Raw genomic sequence first — 16,962 nt, forward strand, 5'->3', positions numbered from 1 at the left:
TTTACAGTTCTGAGGTAGATTGCCCTTTGTTAGTTAAAGTGAAACCCTGCTCTCATTTTGAGAGCAATGTACAGCTCATAAATCCTATGCAATTCCACTTGTGATAACTGAAGATTTCACTGATGTAAAATGTTACAGGGGTGGTAATATATGAATTGATAACAGGAACCTGAATTAATGGATTTAGAAATTTTCTCTCTCCTGTGGACAACACCCTGTTGGGCCCTGGAGAATGAGTGGGAGAGCAGCTGGCATTTTTAGGGACCACACTTCAGGTTTCCACTGAGCCAGGACGCTATCTAATTAAGATCTTCTGCGTTGACGACAGGCCTCAACAAAGCAGATGTTTTCTTCACAAAAATGGTACTCTTTTCACAAAATGATACTCACAGAATCTGAGGTTTAGATAACACCATGCACGCCCTAATTTCAGTTCTCGTTCTTAAGAGGCAAGAACGCTGAGCGATCCGCTGTGGCAGCAGAGGACAAAATAGCAACGGCTTCCGAAACTTCTCTTTTTTGTCACTATGGACGCTACAGCAGTGTTCAATTTCAATTACAATTTCAATGCTGCAAAGCAAAAAACAACACTGACTGCAACCGCCAAGCCACAGAGTGGGACTGAGCGGCTGGCAGCTCGCAGGGAAACGCAGCTGGAAGGCAACGTTGAAGGGTGCCAGGGTGGGGGGCTCGGGGTGATGGTGGTGGAGCCACGTGTGAATTCCTCCTCACGTGACCAGCGTGCTTGGGACTGTCCCTCTGCGATCAGGGCTGATGCATATGGAAAACCATTTAAACACCCACAAAACTCAACACATGTACAAACTTAAAGTCAAAGTTAGGTGGAAAATCGCCTTCCTTAAAAAAAATCCACCTTCATGGACTATTTATTATAAGAGGTCTTGAAACTGTTAAAAGCACAATCAGTATTTTAAATGAAGGTAAGGTGACAAGCTCAATTACGTCAGGAAACTAAGAAACCTGAACAGTGGTGAGTGTTATTGCCCCAGAACCCCTAGTCCAGGCGAGGCCCAGACCCAGCGTTTCCCCCCTGTGTGTTCCCTTCTGGAAGGATCAAGGAGAGAAAGTCTAAAAATTAACAACAACTACTACGCTGTACTCAGAATTTATAATAAGGGTTCTTCTCACTTAAAAATAAGGTAGGGTCTTTCCCTTCCCTCCATTCTCTTTTGGGGGCAGAGGAGGACAAATCACGGTCCCCTTTCAGGGGTTACAGGACAGAACACTGCCAACTGCCTCCAGCCTGGTGGCTGGCGTCCCAGTAAACACCAAGACAGAGCCACCAGACAGAGCATCAAGAGAACTTTATTCCAATTTCTCCTGAAGGTGATTTTAAAACTTCAACTTTCCAGGGTGAAAGGTTGTAAAAAGCTGGAGAATATACATTGTTTGTGAGGTGAGAATAAAGAATACCTTTGAGTTTCAGTGGAGTATCAAAATAAACCTTTCTGCTGTCCCAAAGCAGAAAGTCCGTCTACCTAGTTAGCTTCTAATGATTATGCTTAGAGATACAAATTAATAATATATACCCGTGTGTGTAAGCATATATCCTGTGCTCACCCGGATTCATATAACCTGATACACCCCACTCCCACCTTCTGGCTCATATATAATTACAACACTGAATAAAATGGCTTTAAAAAAAATTGAGGAGAAATTCACATAACCTACAATTAACAATTTTAAAGTGCACAGTCCAGTGGCATTTAGTGCACTCACAATGTGGTGCAATTAACCCCTCTCTCTAGTTTCAAGACTTTTTCATCACCCTAGAAGAACACTCTCGCCCTTTAAGTAGTCACCCCCCAGTCTCTCTTCCCCCAGCCCCTGGCAACCATTAATCTGCTTTCTGTCCTATGGATTTGCCTATTCTGGACCTTTCATATAAAGGAAATAAAAAATGGACTTTTAAGTTACATAAATTGTCTGAATTATTATGTAGTAATTCCATATGTACACAAGGTATAAATCTGGGATTTGTGGCCTAAAATGATGTTCTGGAGTTCGAATTTCACAAGGAATCTTAAAAGACTGACATTGGCTTACCACACTAACTGACAAACAGGAACATTTAAACAAATCACAAAAGATATTTTAATACCAAAGAGGATAATCCTAGAATAGACAGAGCTGTAAGTTGAATAAACTTAGCTTTACGAAAGACACGCACTATATCATCTTTATTTCTGCCTGGACAGGTAAAAGCCTTGCCACAGAGCAGCACAGGCGTTTGGAAATGACTGATCCTGGGCTGTCACCTTCGGCACATCTGAACCAAGATAAACTAAGTAGTGCACTCCCGGCCAAGAACTCGATCTTCCAAAAAAAGATAACTTAGGGAATGAAACGGGTTTCATCCTGTAGGAATCTTTTTGATGGCCAAGACTGACCAGGTCTAAATCTACATCAAGAATCAACAGAAAAGGATGGCAGCTTTACAAGAGACACCAACACACTGACAATCAGGTAATTCCACTTCACCCAGATGGACAGATGCCAGCCTGGGGTCTGGGTCTGGTGAGGTTAGACAGCAGACGGTCAAAGAAACAACTTTCACAAACACAAAAGCTCTAATGGGCAGGTTTCCCCCAACTCGGCCTTTTAAACTGGGGCATGCGGTCTGGGCATGTGCGAGGGGGGCGGTGCATGTTTATCACAGGGTAGACATGATACCCTTCCTGGAATATCAGTTTTACAAAGCAATTAAATCATGTTAAACACCTTTAAATTAAACAGTATTAATTATGAAACAGAATACAAAATTCAAATAGTTTTCTGTGACAAAACCCAAGACTTCAGAAACTTAAACATTTTGGGGGTTCTTACTAGACCACATCAGGCCCATGGCCTCAGATTTCCAACAAGAGCAGGTTCTCCCTCAGTCAGAGGAACTGCCAGGCAGAGTGTGGACTGCACTGTCCTGATCTAACTGATTCCAGCCCAGACAAGGCTACTGAGAGAGGCCAGGAGCACTGACAAACTGTCCTAAAATTTACATGGAAATGCAAGGAACCCCGAATACAAAACAGTTTTGAAGAAGAAGAACAAAGCTGGAGGACTCCTTATTTTAAAACTTCCAACGAAGCTACAGTAATCAAGGCTGTGGTACAGACATACAGACCAATGGAACAGAACAGAGCCCAGAAATAAACCCTCACATTTACGGTCCACTGATTTTCAACGAGCATGCCAAGTCCATTCAATGGGGAAAGAACAGTCTTTTCAACAAATGGTGCTGGGAAAACTGAACAGCCACAAGCAAAAGAATGAAGGTGGACCCTTACCTAACAGCATATACAAAAACTAACTCAAAATAGATCAGAGACCAAATGTAAGAGCCAAGATAAGATGATAAAACTCTTAGAAGAAAACATAGCAAATCTTTGGATTAGGCAATGATTTCTTACATAAGAGACCAAAAAACACAAGCAACAAAAGACAAATTAGATAAACTGGACTTCATCCAAATTAAAAACTCTTCTGCTGCAAACAATACCATCAAGAAAGTGAAAAGACAACCCACAGACTTGGAAAAAGTGTTTGCAAAGCGCATCTATACTAAGAGATCATGATCACGACTGCCACCTTTGACCGCGCCCTGCAGGCCTCAGCACACTTCACCAGTCCGGTCAGCTCCCTCTCACCCTTCACACTTCCCAGGTCACCGCTGCCCCTCAAGCTTCTGCAGAGGCCTCCCCTTGGGCCACCAGGAAACCCAAAGCCATTCTGCCTCACCTTCCCCAGCTTCCTTCTTAAATGCCCCCTCCTGCCCTGGAAATTTCTGAACACAGTCTCTGCTGAAGACGATGCTGAAATTCGGGTCTGCAGCAGACCTGGCTTTGGCAGCCTTACCATTCACACACACACACAAGAAAGAAAGAGGGCTGACCGCAGAGTGACAATACCTGAAACACAGCAAAACTGGTTCATTCAACAAAATGAAACACAACAAGGAAAGGTCAGTTCAACCAGAACCAGATGGTCTGAGTGAGGCCCTGGTTGGGGCGTGGAGGGTGACTGAGCTGCCCGATCCTCCTGCACTCCGCGCTCCGCTGCCCTCACGAGTGAGGGTGTGCACGTAAACAGGCTGCGCAAGGACTGGCAAAGTTAACCTCTGGTCACGTCTCAAATCCAAATCCGTGATCGTGGCCTTATATACTGTGTTCTAGCCAGTTACCTCAGAGCACAGCACAGAAACATAGAAAGACAGCAACCTCTGATTCTGACTGTGAAGATCAGTACTCACATATGCCCTCTGCTTTTAATGCTCTGCCTCCCTTTTACGTTTTTGCATAGCTATTATGTTTACGGGGTTCCAACACACACGCGCACAGTGAAAACCCTGGCGTCCCCCCAACGAAGGTATCACTTTTAGTTTCTCGCCTGTCTTTGAGGTTCACCGTGGCACCGTAACAGAAGTAGCCTGGCCCTCCCTCCCTGCGCGAGGACCAGCGGGGGCGCACACTCCGCAGCGGCCTCCTCACCCACCGCTCGCTGACGCGCGCTCCACTCATCAGTCCACAAAGAGATGCTACGTACGTACTTGACATAAACCCTTTCCCAACATTTCTCCCACCGCATGGCCACACCCCATTCACAACACACTCCCCAGTGCGCTGAACGAGTCAGCCTGGCCCCGCCAGCACCGGGGGCCACCAGTGAGCTTATCCGAACACTGCTTCTCCGGGGAGGCCTGCCCCCGCCCCCAGGCCCGCTCCCTCCTCCCTGTGCCAGTCTGAAGGCGCACAGACGTCACCTTCAGCGCGCAGCACAGCGCCAACCACCAAGGTGCTGATTTACAAATATTTGTCAAGGGAATGAGACAACGCTTTAGGTGGCCCTAAGGCAAAAGGTCAAAACTAAATTTTGTTCTCCTTTCTGTTAGGTATATTCCATAAAGCTTTCCTTCCTTGTGAAACAAACTCAGTTGACTAAAAATTTTGGTCTTACTTTTAACCTTACGTGGCACAACAGAGGATGCAGCGCGGCTACGCTACCAACACTGAAGTCAACAAGAGCACACGCACAGAGTATCGCAGGGCTTCGTGAAAACCAGGAACATGAGTTCACAGGCTTTTTTAAAACCACCATGTAAACAGCCCCTCAATTGTATACATCATCAAGAAGTAGTTGTCTTTACTACTGCCTCCCCTCGGACAAATGCCTGAACTAAAACAGCCAGTTTTCAGATAAAGAATGTCTCTCCTCCTTACAGCCCCAAAGCTCCAAATTCTATTACTACCAATAGAACAATATATCTCACGTTGTTCTAAATTCAAAGAATTACTCATGAGGAATCTTTACCAGTACTAAGTTTACGTTCAGCACTAAAATACTCTCACTAGCTATGCTGAAAATGCAGCTTCAATGTAAATCTTTCAGGATGTACAAGGTCCTTAAACGAAGTGGAAAGCAGTCCCGGAGTCCATGTTTCTTCAGCGGGAGTTTCCAGGCTATGCTAAGGGGCAAGTGGGTGCATTTTAAGGCCCCACTGACTTAACTTCATCCATACCCACAAACCCCCAAGGTACAGCCTTACCTTCATGACCCAGAATCTGCATCTCCTGTTTTTCTAGATGACACCATAAGATCAACTAACCTGGTTTCAGCTGCACTGCACTCTACACCGCTGTGAAAAACTGAGAGCAGAAAGTACTGCGTAGCTAGATCTCTGTGATAAAGGAGCCTGTGAGAGCAGCCCTGTGCACATCCAGAGAGGTGTGAGCCCAGAGTCGTGAGTCAGAAAACCCAAGAGCTCTTCCTTCTGACCTTAGGCAAGTCCGGGAACCTCTCTGCTTTGACTTCCACAGCCGTAAACATAGGACTAATAATACCTGTTTGCTGCCTCATAGGAAATAGGATGGTTAATGAACACTTGCAAGGAGCTCTGAAGATGAAAAAGGTTCCTTTCCTGGGTGCTAATGACAAACAAGAGTCTCCATCCTCCTTTGGGTATTGGCCATGCTGCAGACAGGGAGGACCAAATTGCTCCGAGTAAACTGGTCTTCCTAAGCAATTTCTCTTAAGGCCACACCATCTTGAAAAACTCTGGAAGAAACGCATACGGTAAAGCTTGGTATGCCGGACAGTATGCAAGGAGGCACACAGGGATGGCAGCTGCCTGAGCTGCATCAGCACGTGGGCTGCTCTGCCTCATTTCTGCACACTCGTAACTGGTGTAAATATTTACCTGGGCAGCGTGCGTTAGTCACTTTGGATGTCACAGTCAAGGCTATTAACTGGCTGATAAGTCCCTGCTTCCTGATGAAGAACACTTTACCAAGTATGCTTCTTAAACTCCCATTTATATTTTTAACATGATGTACGGTTTTAAAAATTATTTTAGGGGCTCCAAGTTTAGCTTACATTTCACTTAAAGGCTCTCCTCCTTTTTTAAAATAGAGGAAAGGCTCAAATAAACAAATGATTAAGCCTATAATACTAAATAACAAGACTGGAGACTGAACTGTTTTTGATACGTTGGTATTTGGTTTTACAGAAACACATGTGCATGCGTATGCACACGCAAACCCCCCAAAAGATATTTTCCCAATCTACGTAGGCAGGACAGTCTACGTTTATTTAACTGGATACTGATAATTGCAACTCATACCAGATTAAATGCAAAAATTCATGATTAAAATTTTGAAAGTTTACATTGAACTGATGCACAACACTTAGAAGTGAAAAATCCAGAATTCATATGCACTGATACTGTACTATTTGAATACGAAAAGTCAACCCAAGAAAGTTTACATGCCTTAGAAAAGGTCAGTTTAAATATCTGATGGCCTCCTCTGGAGAATAAATGAGACAAAATAAGAAAGGAGTGCTTAAGGGGAAGAAGTAGGCAGAGAGGAAGAAGATAAGCAAAAAATTTCAGGACATCACAAGTTTAACTTTGGCTTAAAGTGTAAACTTAAGCTAACCTTTGTTTAAGATTAATAACACCTCTTCAATATAATGTCATTTGTGACTTTATTGCAAAGAAAAAAGTTTCTGAATTTATTAAAGTCTTAAAAAAAACCCTGGGGCTTCCCTGGTGGCGCAGTGGTTGAGAATCCGCCTGCCGATGCAGGAGACGCGGGTTCGTGCCCTGGTCCGGGAGGATCCCGCGTGCCACGGAGCGGCTGGGCCCGTGGGCCGTGGCCGCTGGGCCTGTGCGTCCGGAGCCTGTGCTCCGCAACGGGAGAGGCCGCGGCAGTGAGAGGCCCGCATACCGCAAAAAAAAAAAAAAAAACAAAAAACCCTCACTCATTGGACAGTCACTCAGGTTTTCTACCAGCACAGCATTTCTCTTAACTAAGGAGAAGAGAAAAGGAGGTCTGCTCGTTCCTATCCTGTACTTTTGTCCTCAGGGACAGCAGGCTGGAATTTGAATCTAAGCTCCTTTCTTTCAATTCCCTTGAAAATAAGTAATTTAATCAAACGCATTTTAAAATATAATGCATTCACAGACTCAGGAAGGTATGGAGACACGTCAAGGACACCAGTGACCTGGTAAGTGACACTGTTAGGCCTTAGCCTTGAGTCCGATAGCTCGATTCTGGTGTGATTATATCTAATTTAGGAAGCGGGGGGGTCACTAAACTGACAAAATCCCCATGTTTTCAACATCTAGTAAAATATTCTAAAAAGCAGGCAAGAAGGGTCATCGATGTTCTCTCCAGTAAGATGTCTCCCCGGGACCAGGCCTCAAGCACAGAGAACTGTCCACATTTCCTGCAGCTTGGTGTGGCAGAAGTGGCCCAAGTTCTAGTCAAATGGTGCAAGGTTTCTTCAGGCCTTGTCACTCACGATCTGGTCTGGTCTGCTCGTGGACATTCATTTTTGATGTCTGTAGAATGAGCACAGAGCTTCTTTCCTACCTGGCTGTGGGCACTAAGTGTCTGCGACGGTCCCTGGGATGGCCCAGGCATGGGGCAGGCGCTCCACTAGCTACTGCCTCCTCCCAGATATCCACCAAGAGAGTTTAAAGCAAATTAGCAGAAAGACGCGGAAGACCACACTTAGAGTTTATGTAATGTATGTATACATAGTACAATTCAGGATAATATAATGTAACACTAGCTCTGAACATCACCAGTTATTTTAGAAAGCTATCAGGATGCTAAGACCTTGTAAGAGGTTTAGTTCTCTCAAACTGCTATCATGTCAACTTTTTTTCTTAAGAAATAAAAAACCAGGGAATTCCTTGGCGGTCCAGCGGTTAGGACTCTCCGCTTTCACTGCCGAGGGCCTGGGTTCAACCCCTGGTTCCGGGAACACTGCGTGTCAAAAAAAAACAAAGGAAAAAAAATACTGTATACTTACAGTGAATAAATAAATCCATATTTACATTATTTAATGTGAACATACGCACACACAGACAAAGATGTGGAATGATATACAGCAAACTCCAAACAATTTGCTCTGAGATGCCAGGAAAGGTAGGAGACTGATTCTGGGGATAAAGCTATGGAGAATTTTAGTTTTATTCGTAGTTAAAAAAATTTTTCAAAGTGGCTATATTCACATATGGATTTTTAAAAAAGATTAAAAAGATAAATGGAAGCTGACTAAGGCCAAAAGAGAGCCCCCGAGGCCCCCGGGTCCTGGGGTGACTCCACTGCCCACATGCTGGGTGGAATTATCACCTCCCACTGTGGCCTGAGAGACCTGTTTACATTACTAGCTGACTAGTTAATCTGGGAAGTTTTTTTTTTGAGGTAGGAGGAGAAAAAATACAGAGGCTTGGTAAAAAACAGGGTCAGGGGCACATCCAGCTCATGCTAGAGACATTCCCTAGGCCAAGGGTCTTCAGTTTTTCTGGTGTCAGGATCATGTCCTCTAAAAAAGTCTGCCCTAAAGAGCTTGGGTCACGTGGGTTCTACCTACTGATAGTGACCAGATTAGAGAATGTTTAGAACATTTACTTATTAATTCATTTAAGATAAGAGCAATAGGCTCATTTCGTGCTAACATAAATATCATTTTGAGAATAACTTCATTAAAAAAACAGCAGGAAGAATGATGTTTTACATTTCTGCCTATTTCTTTAAAGTCTGACTTAAAAGACAGGTAGACCTGCATTTCTGCTTCTGTATTCAATCTGTTTGATGTGGTATTTTGGTTGAAGTATACGAAAAGAAGCCCAGCCTTCACAGACATGTTTAGTTGAAAAAGGGAGGTATTTCAATGGCTTTTTAAAAAAATTGTGGATATTCTTCTTTGATTCTATGCTAACATTCAACAAGTGGTAGTTTCTTAAAGATTAGTTGCACCGTGGAATCTGGAATCGTACTGATGGATGTGTCAGTGACATCAAACCCTGAGATGTGTCCTGCACTTTCGATGTCTCCTGCCCATGCATGTCTGCAGCATCACTGAATGTGCGGGCATGCAGTCATGCAGATCTTCCATCATTCACAACAAGAAGCCCTGTTTGTTAATATCACCAGGAGTCGTGGCCACCGGGAGCTGTCAAGCTCACACTGGCAGATACAAGTTTTCTAAAATTCAGATTTTTGCTTGCAAGTTTGAATTTTATCATGGGCAACAATAGTGTCACTGCTGTTTCCCCTGAATTGACAGGCTTCCTTCATTCCTTTTCGAGAAAGCAAACGTCAAATATTCAGGACTTACTAACCCAATCTGTCTGTCTTTTGTTCTTTCAAGTATTGAATAAAAACGACGTTCCTGAAAAAAGTGGCTAGTTCGGCCTGCAACTCACACGACCGTGCAGCGTTCCTAGAGACCGCCACCATACTGCAGTGTGCCCGAGGGCTCTGTGTGAGCTCTGCACGGCATCCACAAAACGTTATTAAAAGGTGTGTCTGCCAGGGCTGAGATGTACTAACCCTAACATCCCGTGCTTCATCAGGGAGAGGCTTAGGTCAGGCTGGCGTGACACGGTGGAGCACACGCTGGTTTCTAGCTGGACACCACTGTGCCCTCCAAGAAAGGAGCTGTTCTACCCACCACCGCCTTTGCACCGTCAGGGCAAATGGCCACACAGTGAAAGAGGCAAAAAAAGGCCTTCGCATTCTTGGGAAGACAGTTTTGACCTTGCAGATCCCTCGAAAGTATCTCGGACTCCAGGGGCCCAATGACCGCACCTATAAACACTGCCCTATGGAAACACTGAGGATACCGTCACAGCTTCAGAGTTGTGAAAACAAGGTTATCATACACCACCCCTAGAGAAGCCTGGCCTACTACCTGAAGGTGAAAAAAACAGCTTCTAGTTGTATATGTACCAAAATGATCTACAAATGCAAACATACACAGACAACCCCGCCCCATTTCTTCCTCCTCGAAGCCTACCAAGAATAAAGGACCAGCAATTTAGGAAAACTAGGCTTGCTCCCTCGAGTGGAACGTTACTATTTTCATAACTTTATAAGTCAAAATTCCATAATTAGAACACAGTGCTGGTGAATAACACAACCAGCAGATAAAAATCCAAACGTAATACAAGAAGTTCACGCACATCAACGACAAAGCAGACTGAAAAACCTAGTCAAACAGGTGGAACAGCTCAAGCTCTATTAAAAATATCACAATATTAAAACTTGAAACAATAAGGTATAAGGTTATAGTTTGGATTCCACTTAGTTTGAATACTATCTGGTTTTTTTGGCCACACCGTGCAGCATGTGGCAGCTTAGCTCCCTGACCAGGGATCAAACCGGTGCCCCCTGCATTGGAAGCGCGGAGTCTTAACCACTGGACCGCCGGGGAAGTCCCACCAAATACTACCTTAATTTAAAAATCCCAACACAAAAAAGGAATTCAGGAGTTTAATGTAATGGGATTTGACAATTTGACAGTAAACTTTTGGAAGTCAAATTGCTAAAGCATCAGAAAGCAACATCTGCATTTAAATACAACTAAGGGGAAGTGACAAGTGAAGTCACCCTATTTGGGACTAATCACAGATAAAATCTCTAACTTCTAGAAGTAGAATTCCTTATGAATCTTATGCTAAAACACTTTTCTTCAAAAGAGTTAAAAATGGGGTGAGGAGAGGAATGTATTAAATGCTGATTTCTTATTAACAGACTAGATAGATCCCTGAGAGTGAAAAGTCTGAAAGGGGATCAGTAAGTACGCTCTGACTAGAGAGACCCTGCATCGCCTCACTGGGTAATTTTACACACAGTCTACAAGCAGAACACAGCGCACACTCCAGGATCATCAATGATATGATTTCTTCCAGGTGGTGAAATGACAAGCAAATTGCAAGAAGAGAGGTTTGGTAAACGGGAGAGGGAGAGAGCGGACAGAGACAGAGACAGATGAGCTTCAAGATGAACAAATACAGGTAACACAGCGGCGGAAAAATAAAATAAGTTGTGGTTAAGATGCTGGGCTCTGAATTACCACAATGACCTAGAAAAGAGACGATAACCACAACCGCCGCTGACACTCCCCAGAGTCTGACGACACTCCAGCACCATTTTAAGCATTTTATATGTATTCACTCATTTCACGAACCCTCATAAAAACAGAGAGGTAGGTCCTTTTATCCCCATTTCGCTCCCATTTCCAAGCAGAGAAGTGAGTTAGCTTTTGCCCAAGACAGCTCAGCTAGCCAGTGGTGGGGTGGGAGCAGGGGCCCGACCCCAGCCCTGTGGCTTCAGACCCCCGCCCTTAACCACTAAGCACCCTGCCTCTCAAGTTCAGAGGGAAACTTGCTTTTACCTAAGAGCGTGCCGTAAACGGTTACGTTTTAAAAGTCCAATAAAAATGCCAATAAACATCAAGAAAAGGTGTACGTCGCAAAGACACCGTGTGGTAAGATGGTGCAGCCGTCTGTGCAGCCACTACAAGTTAGCAATGAGGGGGACCGTGCTGGCTGCAGGAGGCCACCAATAAGGAACTGGGCCACAGGGTCTCAACCTCACCCCATCTGGGATGACCAAGCCCCCGCCTGATTATTGCACTGACGGCCACTAATGTGTCAGCAGTGGAGTAAAAGGAAAAACATAGGAAAAGCGAAAACTTGAATATAAAAGACCACTGCTCACTATTTAGGAAACAATTTCTAAGAAATTTCATGTCCTTTGCACATTTTTTCTAAAGCAGAACATTTTAAAGACATTTCTCTCAAACATTACGAAAAAGTTTAAACCTACACAGCAGCTGAATACTTGTATTCAACTTGTACACCTGTACACCCACTTCCCCAGATTCACCAACTGCTCACACATTAGCACATGTGCTTTACATTTATCTTCTCTTTGTTATTTGAAGGAAGTTGCAGAGATCACGACACTTCACCCCTGAATACCTCCGTCTGCAATTCCTAAGAGTGAGGACGGCGCCTACAAACCACAATCTCTTTAAAACTAACAGTAATTCCACAGCGTCCCACGTCGCTCTGTACGTGACCAATGTCTTCTGCAGGCTTGATTTTACTTTGTTTGTTCTTAGAACACAGATCTGATACAGATTCACTCACTACATTTGACTGTTCCATCTCTTTAGTTTTTCTTTTTAACTAGAGGGGTTTTTGATTTATGAATAATTCAAGGGCCTAAAACAAAACCAGAGTTTTCTTGCTGTAGTAGTTTGTCCTTGTGCACTTTAGCCATGTCTTTCCAAGATTAGTAAGAAAGACTTTTCCTTGAGCACATTAGCGAGAGAAACTACCCTAGGTTTGGAGTTCTCCGCACCCTTGGCGGTACTTCTCCCATCTGACAGGGAAGAGGAGGTGAGGTGGCCCTTGTCTGGAAGCAGATGTGGGAGACAGAGGTCTTGCCTGCACCGGCCCCTTGCTCTGGCCTCTGGTCTGGGATGTTCTGCACGGCCAGGAGCTGGGCTGACAGAAGAAGGGTGCTTTGTCCCATCTTATCACTTGGAAATCCAGAGCCTCCCCAAAGACTGCAGGCCAGCTTTAGCTGGGTCTCCAAACAAAAGGCCAAAAAGAAAATACCAGAAGATGACACATGTGGCTGCCTTTCCTTCCGGGATGGCCACCAGCAGCGGCTCGGGGACACGTAGCTGACACAGGTGCAGGGGCCCTGGACGTGGCCTTACAGGCTGGTAACCTTGGGGAGGAGTGACTAGGACGCGTCCAGCCAACCTCCCGGTCAGGAACGCCGGGAGGGACGAGTCAGGCCGTGTTCACAGACGCGCATCACATCCGGCAGGTCGCCGTGCGATCGCAGGACAACCGCCTTGCAGTGCTACCTGATGGATGGAAATGGTGTAGGGTGTACCCCGAACCTCTGTGCCTTCAAAGACTCGGTCCTTTCCTAGATTCAAAAACACACACCCTTTTCTTGACTACTAACCTTGCTTCTTTTCTTTTGTCTCATTCTTCCACACAATTAACATCTTTTAATGAAAAAAATTCTAGGAGTTTAGCTTTTGCTGCAAGGCAGGAGCCATGATCAGTTCAGGGAAGACTAATTAACAAAAGGTGTGCAGGCTTTAACACAGACGTGCACCCCCCAGACAGTTATTTGCTACTCTGGTTTCCTTCCTCACTGGCAGGAACGACAAGAGAAAACACGTTCACACAGGATCATTCCAGGTAGCTTTAAAGGTGTACTTCTAAAAAGTCACCTCACAGAGTGACAGCTACACAACACACAGGTGTCAGCGAAGTAAACACGTTGAGTTGGGCTGATACACTATTCGGAGAGAAGGAATCACGGGTTTGATCTCTCGAGGGGTCTTTGGTTTTGGTCGTCAATGACATTTTTCCTTCCTAGTTCTGGGAGTGAGGACAGTGCTAGGCATCCATCCTCACAACATTCACTGACTTTAATCACGCAGGCGTGTCCCACACCTGGGAACCCGCGTGCACGTGCACAGGTGTGCTTAGCAGCGCTGGCTAAGTCACCAGGTGGGCTGCAGCGGGAAAGGAAGCCTTCGGGTTTGACACCCTACACTGCCCCCCGCTCGTTCTTTTCTAAATTTTTTTGGAAAGGTAAAGACTTCCATTGAATTGGCGACTCAGGAATACTTGTGAGAAAACAAACTCTTCTATAATCAGACTTCCATTCCCCAGGAAAAATGCGTTTCTACAGAGAGTAATTTGCTCTCCAGCTCCCCACCAGGCCGGGGTTACTCCTCAGTCTGATTCAGAGACAGGACTCACCAACAGACCATAAGATCGGAGCAGTTAACAACTTTCTTGAGGCCAGAATAAAAGCCAGCTGGCATAGGATGGCGGTCCCTCTCTTCCTCTCTGGCCATTAACATATTTTTTGGCTTGGCTATTCTTGCCTTAAACCTGGCTCTGGAAGTGAAATATATTTTACTCTACTTAACAGGCAATTAAAATTCAGGGAATAGTCTAGAACAGGGGTGGGCAAACTATGTCCCACGGGCAGAATCTGGCCAGCTGCCTGTTTTTGCAAATAAAGCTTTACTGGGACACAGTCATGCCTATCTATGGCTGCTTTCTCAGCCAAAAATATTTACTTTCCAGCCTTTTCTGAAAAAGTCTCTAGATCCCAGTCTAGAACTGTGCTGTCCAATACAGCAGCCACTAGACACATGTCTATTTAAATTTAAAATAACTAAAATGAGGGCTTCCCTGGTGGCGCAGTGGTTGAGAGTCCGCCTGCCGATGCAGGGGACATGGGTTCGCGCCCCGGTTCGGGAAGATCCCACATGCCGCGGAGCGGCTGGGCCCGTGAGCCACGGCCGCTGAGCCTGCGCGTCCGGAGCCTGTGCTCCGCAACAGGAGAGGCCACAACAGTGAGAGGTCGGCGTACTGCAAAAAAAATCCCTCAAAACAAGCTAAAATGAAATAAAATTTAAAATTCGGTTTCTCAGTTGCAGTAGCCACATTTTAAGGGCTCAACGGTCACATGTGACCAGGGGCCACTGTAGTGGACAGCACAGAGAACATTCCCGCCATCGCAGACAGTTCTCTCGGACAGCCCTGGAAGTACAGGATTTAAGTCATCAAGCTAAATGTACAGCCATCAAGTTCCTCCAGGTGATGCCTTCTTCTACAGACAGAAAAGTTTAGACTTTTCTGTGACATGTTCCTGTCACACTTGGACTTTTTAGGATATGCTAATTCACTATATTAACTGCAAACTCTAGACTATGTAATAGGAGATAAATATCAAACCAATTGGGGCTACTAATCAGTTTAGTGATCGTATTGACTGATTTGTTTACTTGACTGCTCCACCACCCAGGGGACTGTAAACTCTGAAAGCTGGGCCACAGTGCTTGCTTCATATTCCGAATTAGGAACCTGCTTGGCACGTGGTGGTGGCGACTTGACAAATATTTATAAAATGAATGAAGAAATGAACCCTAGGCACAAAAGCTGTCATATACCAGAGCCCACTGAAACGGATGGATGTTGATAAGACATTGGGAAAAAACCCGCTATCATAATCCTGTGGCAAAAGGTTCTACAACAGCCAAAATTCCTATTTTTAAAATAAAAACATTTTCTTTCTTTCTTTCTTTCTTTTTTAAAAGATTCCAAACAAAACAAAACAACTGCCTTGGTTTGTCTAAATGCCTTGGTTTGGATTCTGGCCCTACCACTTACAGGCTGAGTGACCTTGGGCTGGTTACTTTACCTCTGTGCGGAAGTTCCTTCTTCTCTAAATGCACCCTGAGTCGGTGGTAAGGCTCAGTGTTGCCCCCTCCCCTTCCCAGCATCATGGTTACATCAGCCCCTGCTCTCTCTCCTAGCACCTGCCCAGAGTCAGCTCTTCCTGCGGCCCCTCCTGCACCAGGGCCCCTGTGTGGGTCTGCCACTAAACCATCCATTCCTCTGGGGCGGGGACCCTCAGCACTGGACTCACAGAGGAGATGCTATGTGGATATTAAATTGATCAAGACTCTAAAAGCCAATATAAACAAAATAAATTTTGCTAAACCACACATTAACATGCTTGCTCTAAAAAGTCCGTATGAGTGAATCAAGCAAGCGTTCAAGTTTTAGCTAGTTCACTGTTTCACCCATAAGTTAGTTTTAGGCCCTAAAGGTTACCCCTTCTTAAAATCTCAAGTCTCTTTTAGGTCACTACTTTTTCCCTTCACAATTAGACAGCAACCAACCGCTCAACCAACAGCAAAAAAATTCAAGCTGGTCACAGTAAAGTCTTGGAATTAAAAACAAGAACAACAATGTGGTGTAAGATATAAAATCAAACGATTCCCCATTTAAGAATAAAGTCATAGTTCAAAAAATGACTAGCACATAGAGTGTTTAATGAAATCAGAAAACTCAAACTAAAACAATCTGTTATTCATAAGATACTTTAAAAGTATCAAAATACACATTTTATATGCTATAAAATTTTCTTTTTGCTAGTCAGTCACCGTTTAAGAACTTAAATCAAAACACAATTACATTTTGTTTTTGCCCATTTGGCTCCTGCAGCTAAAATACCTGAGTGCTATCTGTGGTCAACATTTGCTCTTTCCCGGGTGCACTACAAAACAATGTGACCTACAGGTTGGTCATTGTGGACATTAATTTCCACCAGCTTCTTTCAAGAGGGTTTGGAGAGAAAAGCAACACCCATTTTATTCCAACAGACTGGGTACTCATGTGGTTTTATCTCCTTTATCTGCGTACACCCTAGGATCTGAAAAATCTTGTCTGGCATTTTAGTCATACAGACGGTTAGTCACCTAGAGATCCTGCCCCCACCCTTCCTTGACATGGGTCCTTAAAGGAGATTCTGACAGAACTGTTCTGTTAGGGACAGAGCTGTGACATTGTATAAATTTTAAAGTGATTTGATGAAGCTTAACATTCATTTTCTATTTCACCCAATTATGAACAAAAGATTTGTATAACAAATACTTTTAAATGCTAAGAAAAAGTATATGATTATCCTGATACCTATATTTTAATATAATTATTAATTACTATGCTGTTTTTAAGCTAAATTCTGAACCCCTATTTTGCGTAAACTACAAGTGGCAAACTGTAATTATTAAAAGTGATCTATACACTCATCG

At 44.3% G+C, this 16,962-nt stretch overlaps 1 protein-coding gene across 12 annotated transcripts in view; it reads right to left on the reverse strand.

Annotated features, from left to right (window-relative positions):
* PPP2R5C (protein phosphatase 2 regulatory subunit B'gamma) overlaps positions 1-16,962 on the reverse strand; it is a 140,730-nt gene that overhangs the window by 82,695 nt on the left and 41,073 nt on the right. The window lies entirely within an intron of this gene.

Source organism: Kogia breviceps, chromosome 3 (assembly GCF_026419965.1).
Source record: "Kogia breviceps isolate mKogBre1 chromosome 3, mKogBre1 haplotype 1, whole genome shotgun sequence".
NCBI lineage: Eukaryota > Metazoa > Chordata > Mammalia > Artiodactyla > Physeteridae > Kogia > Kogia breviceps.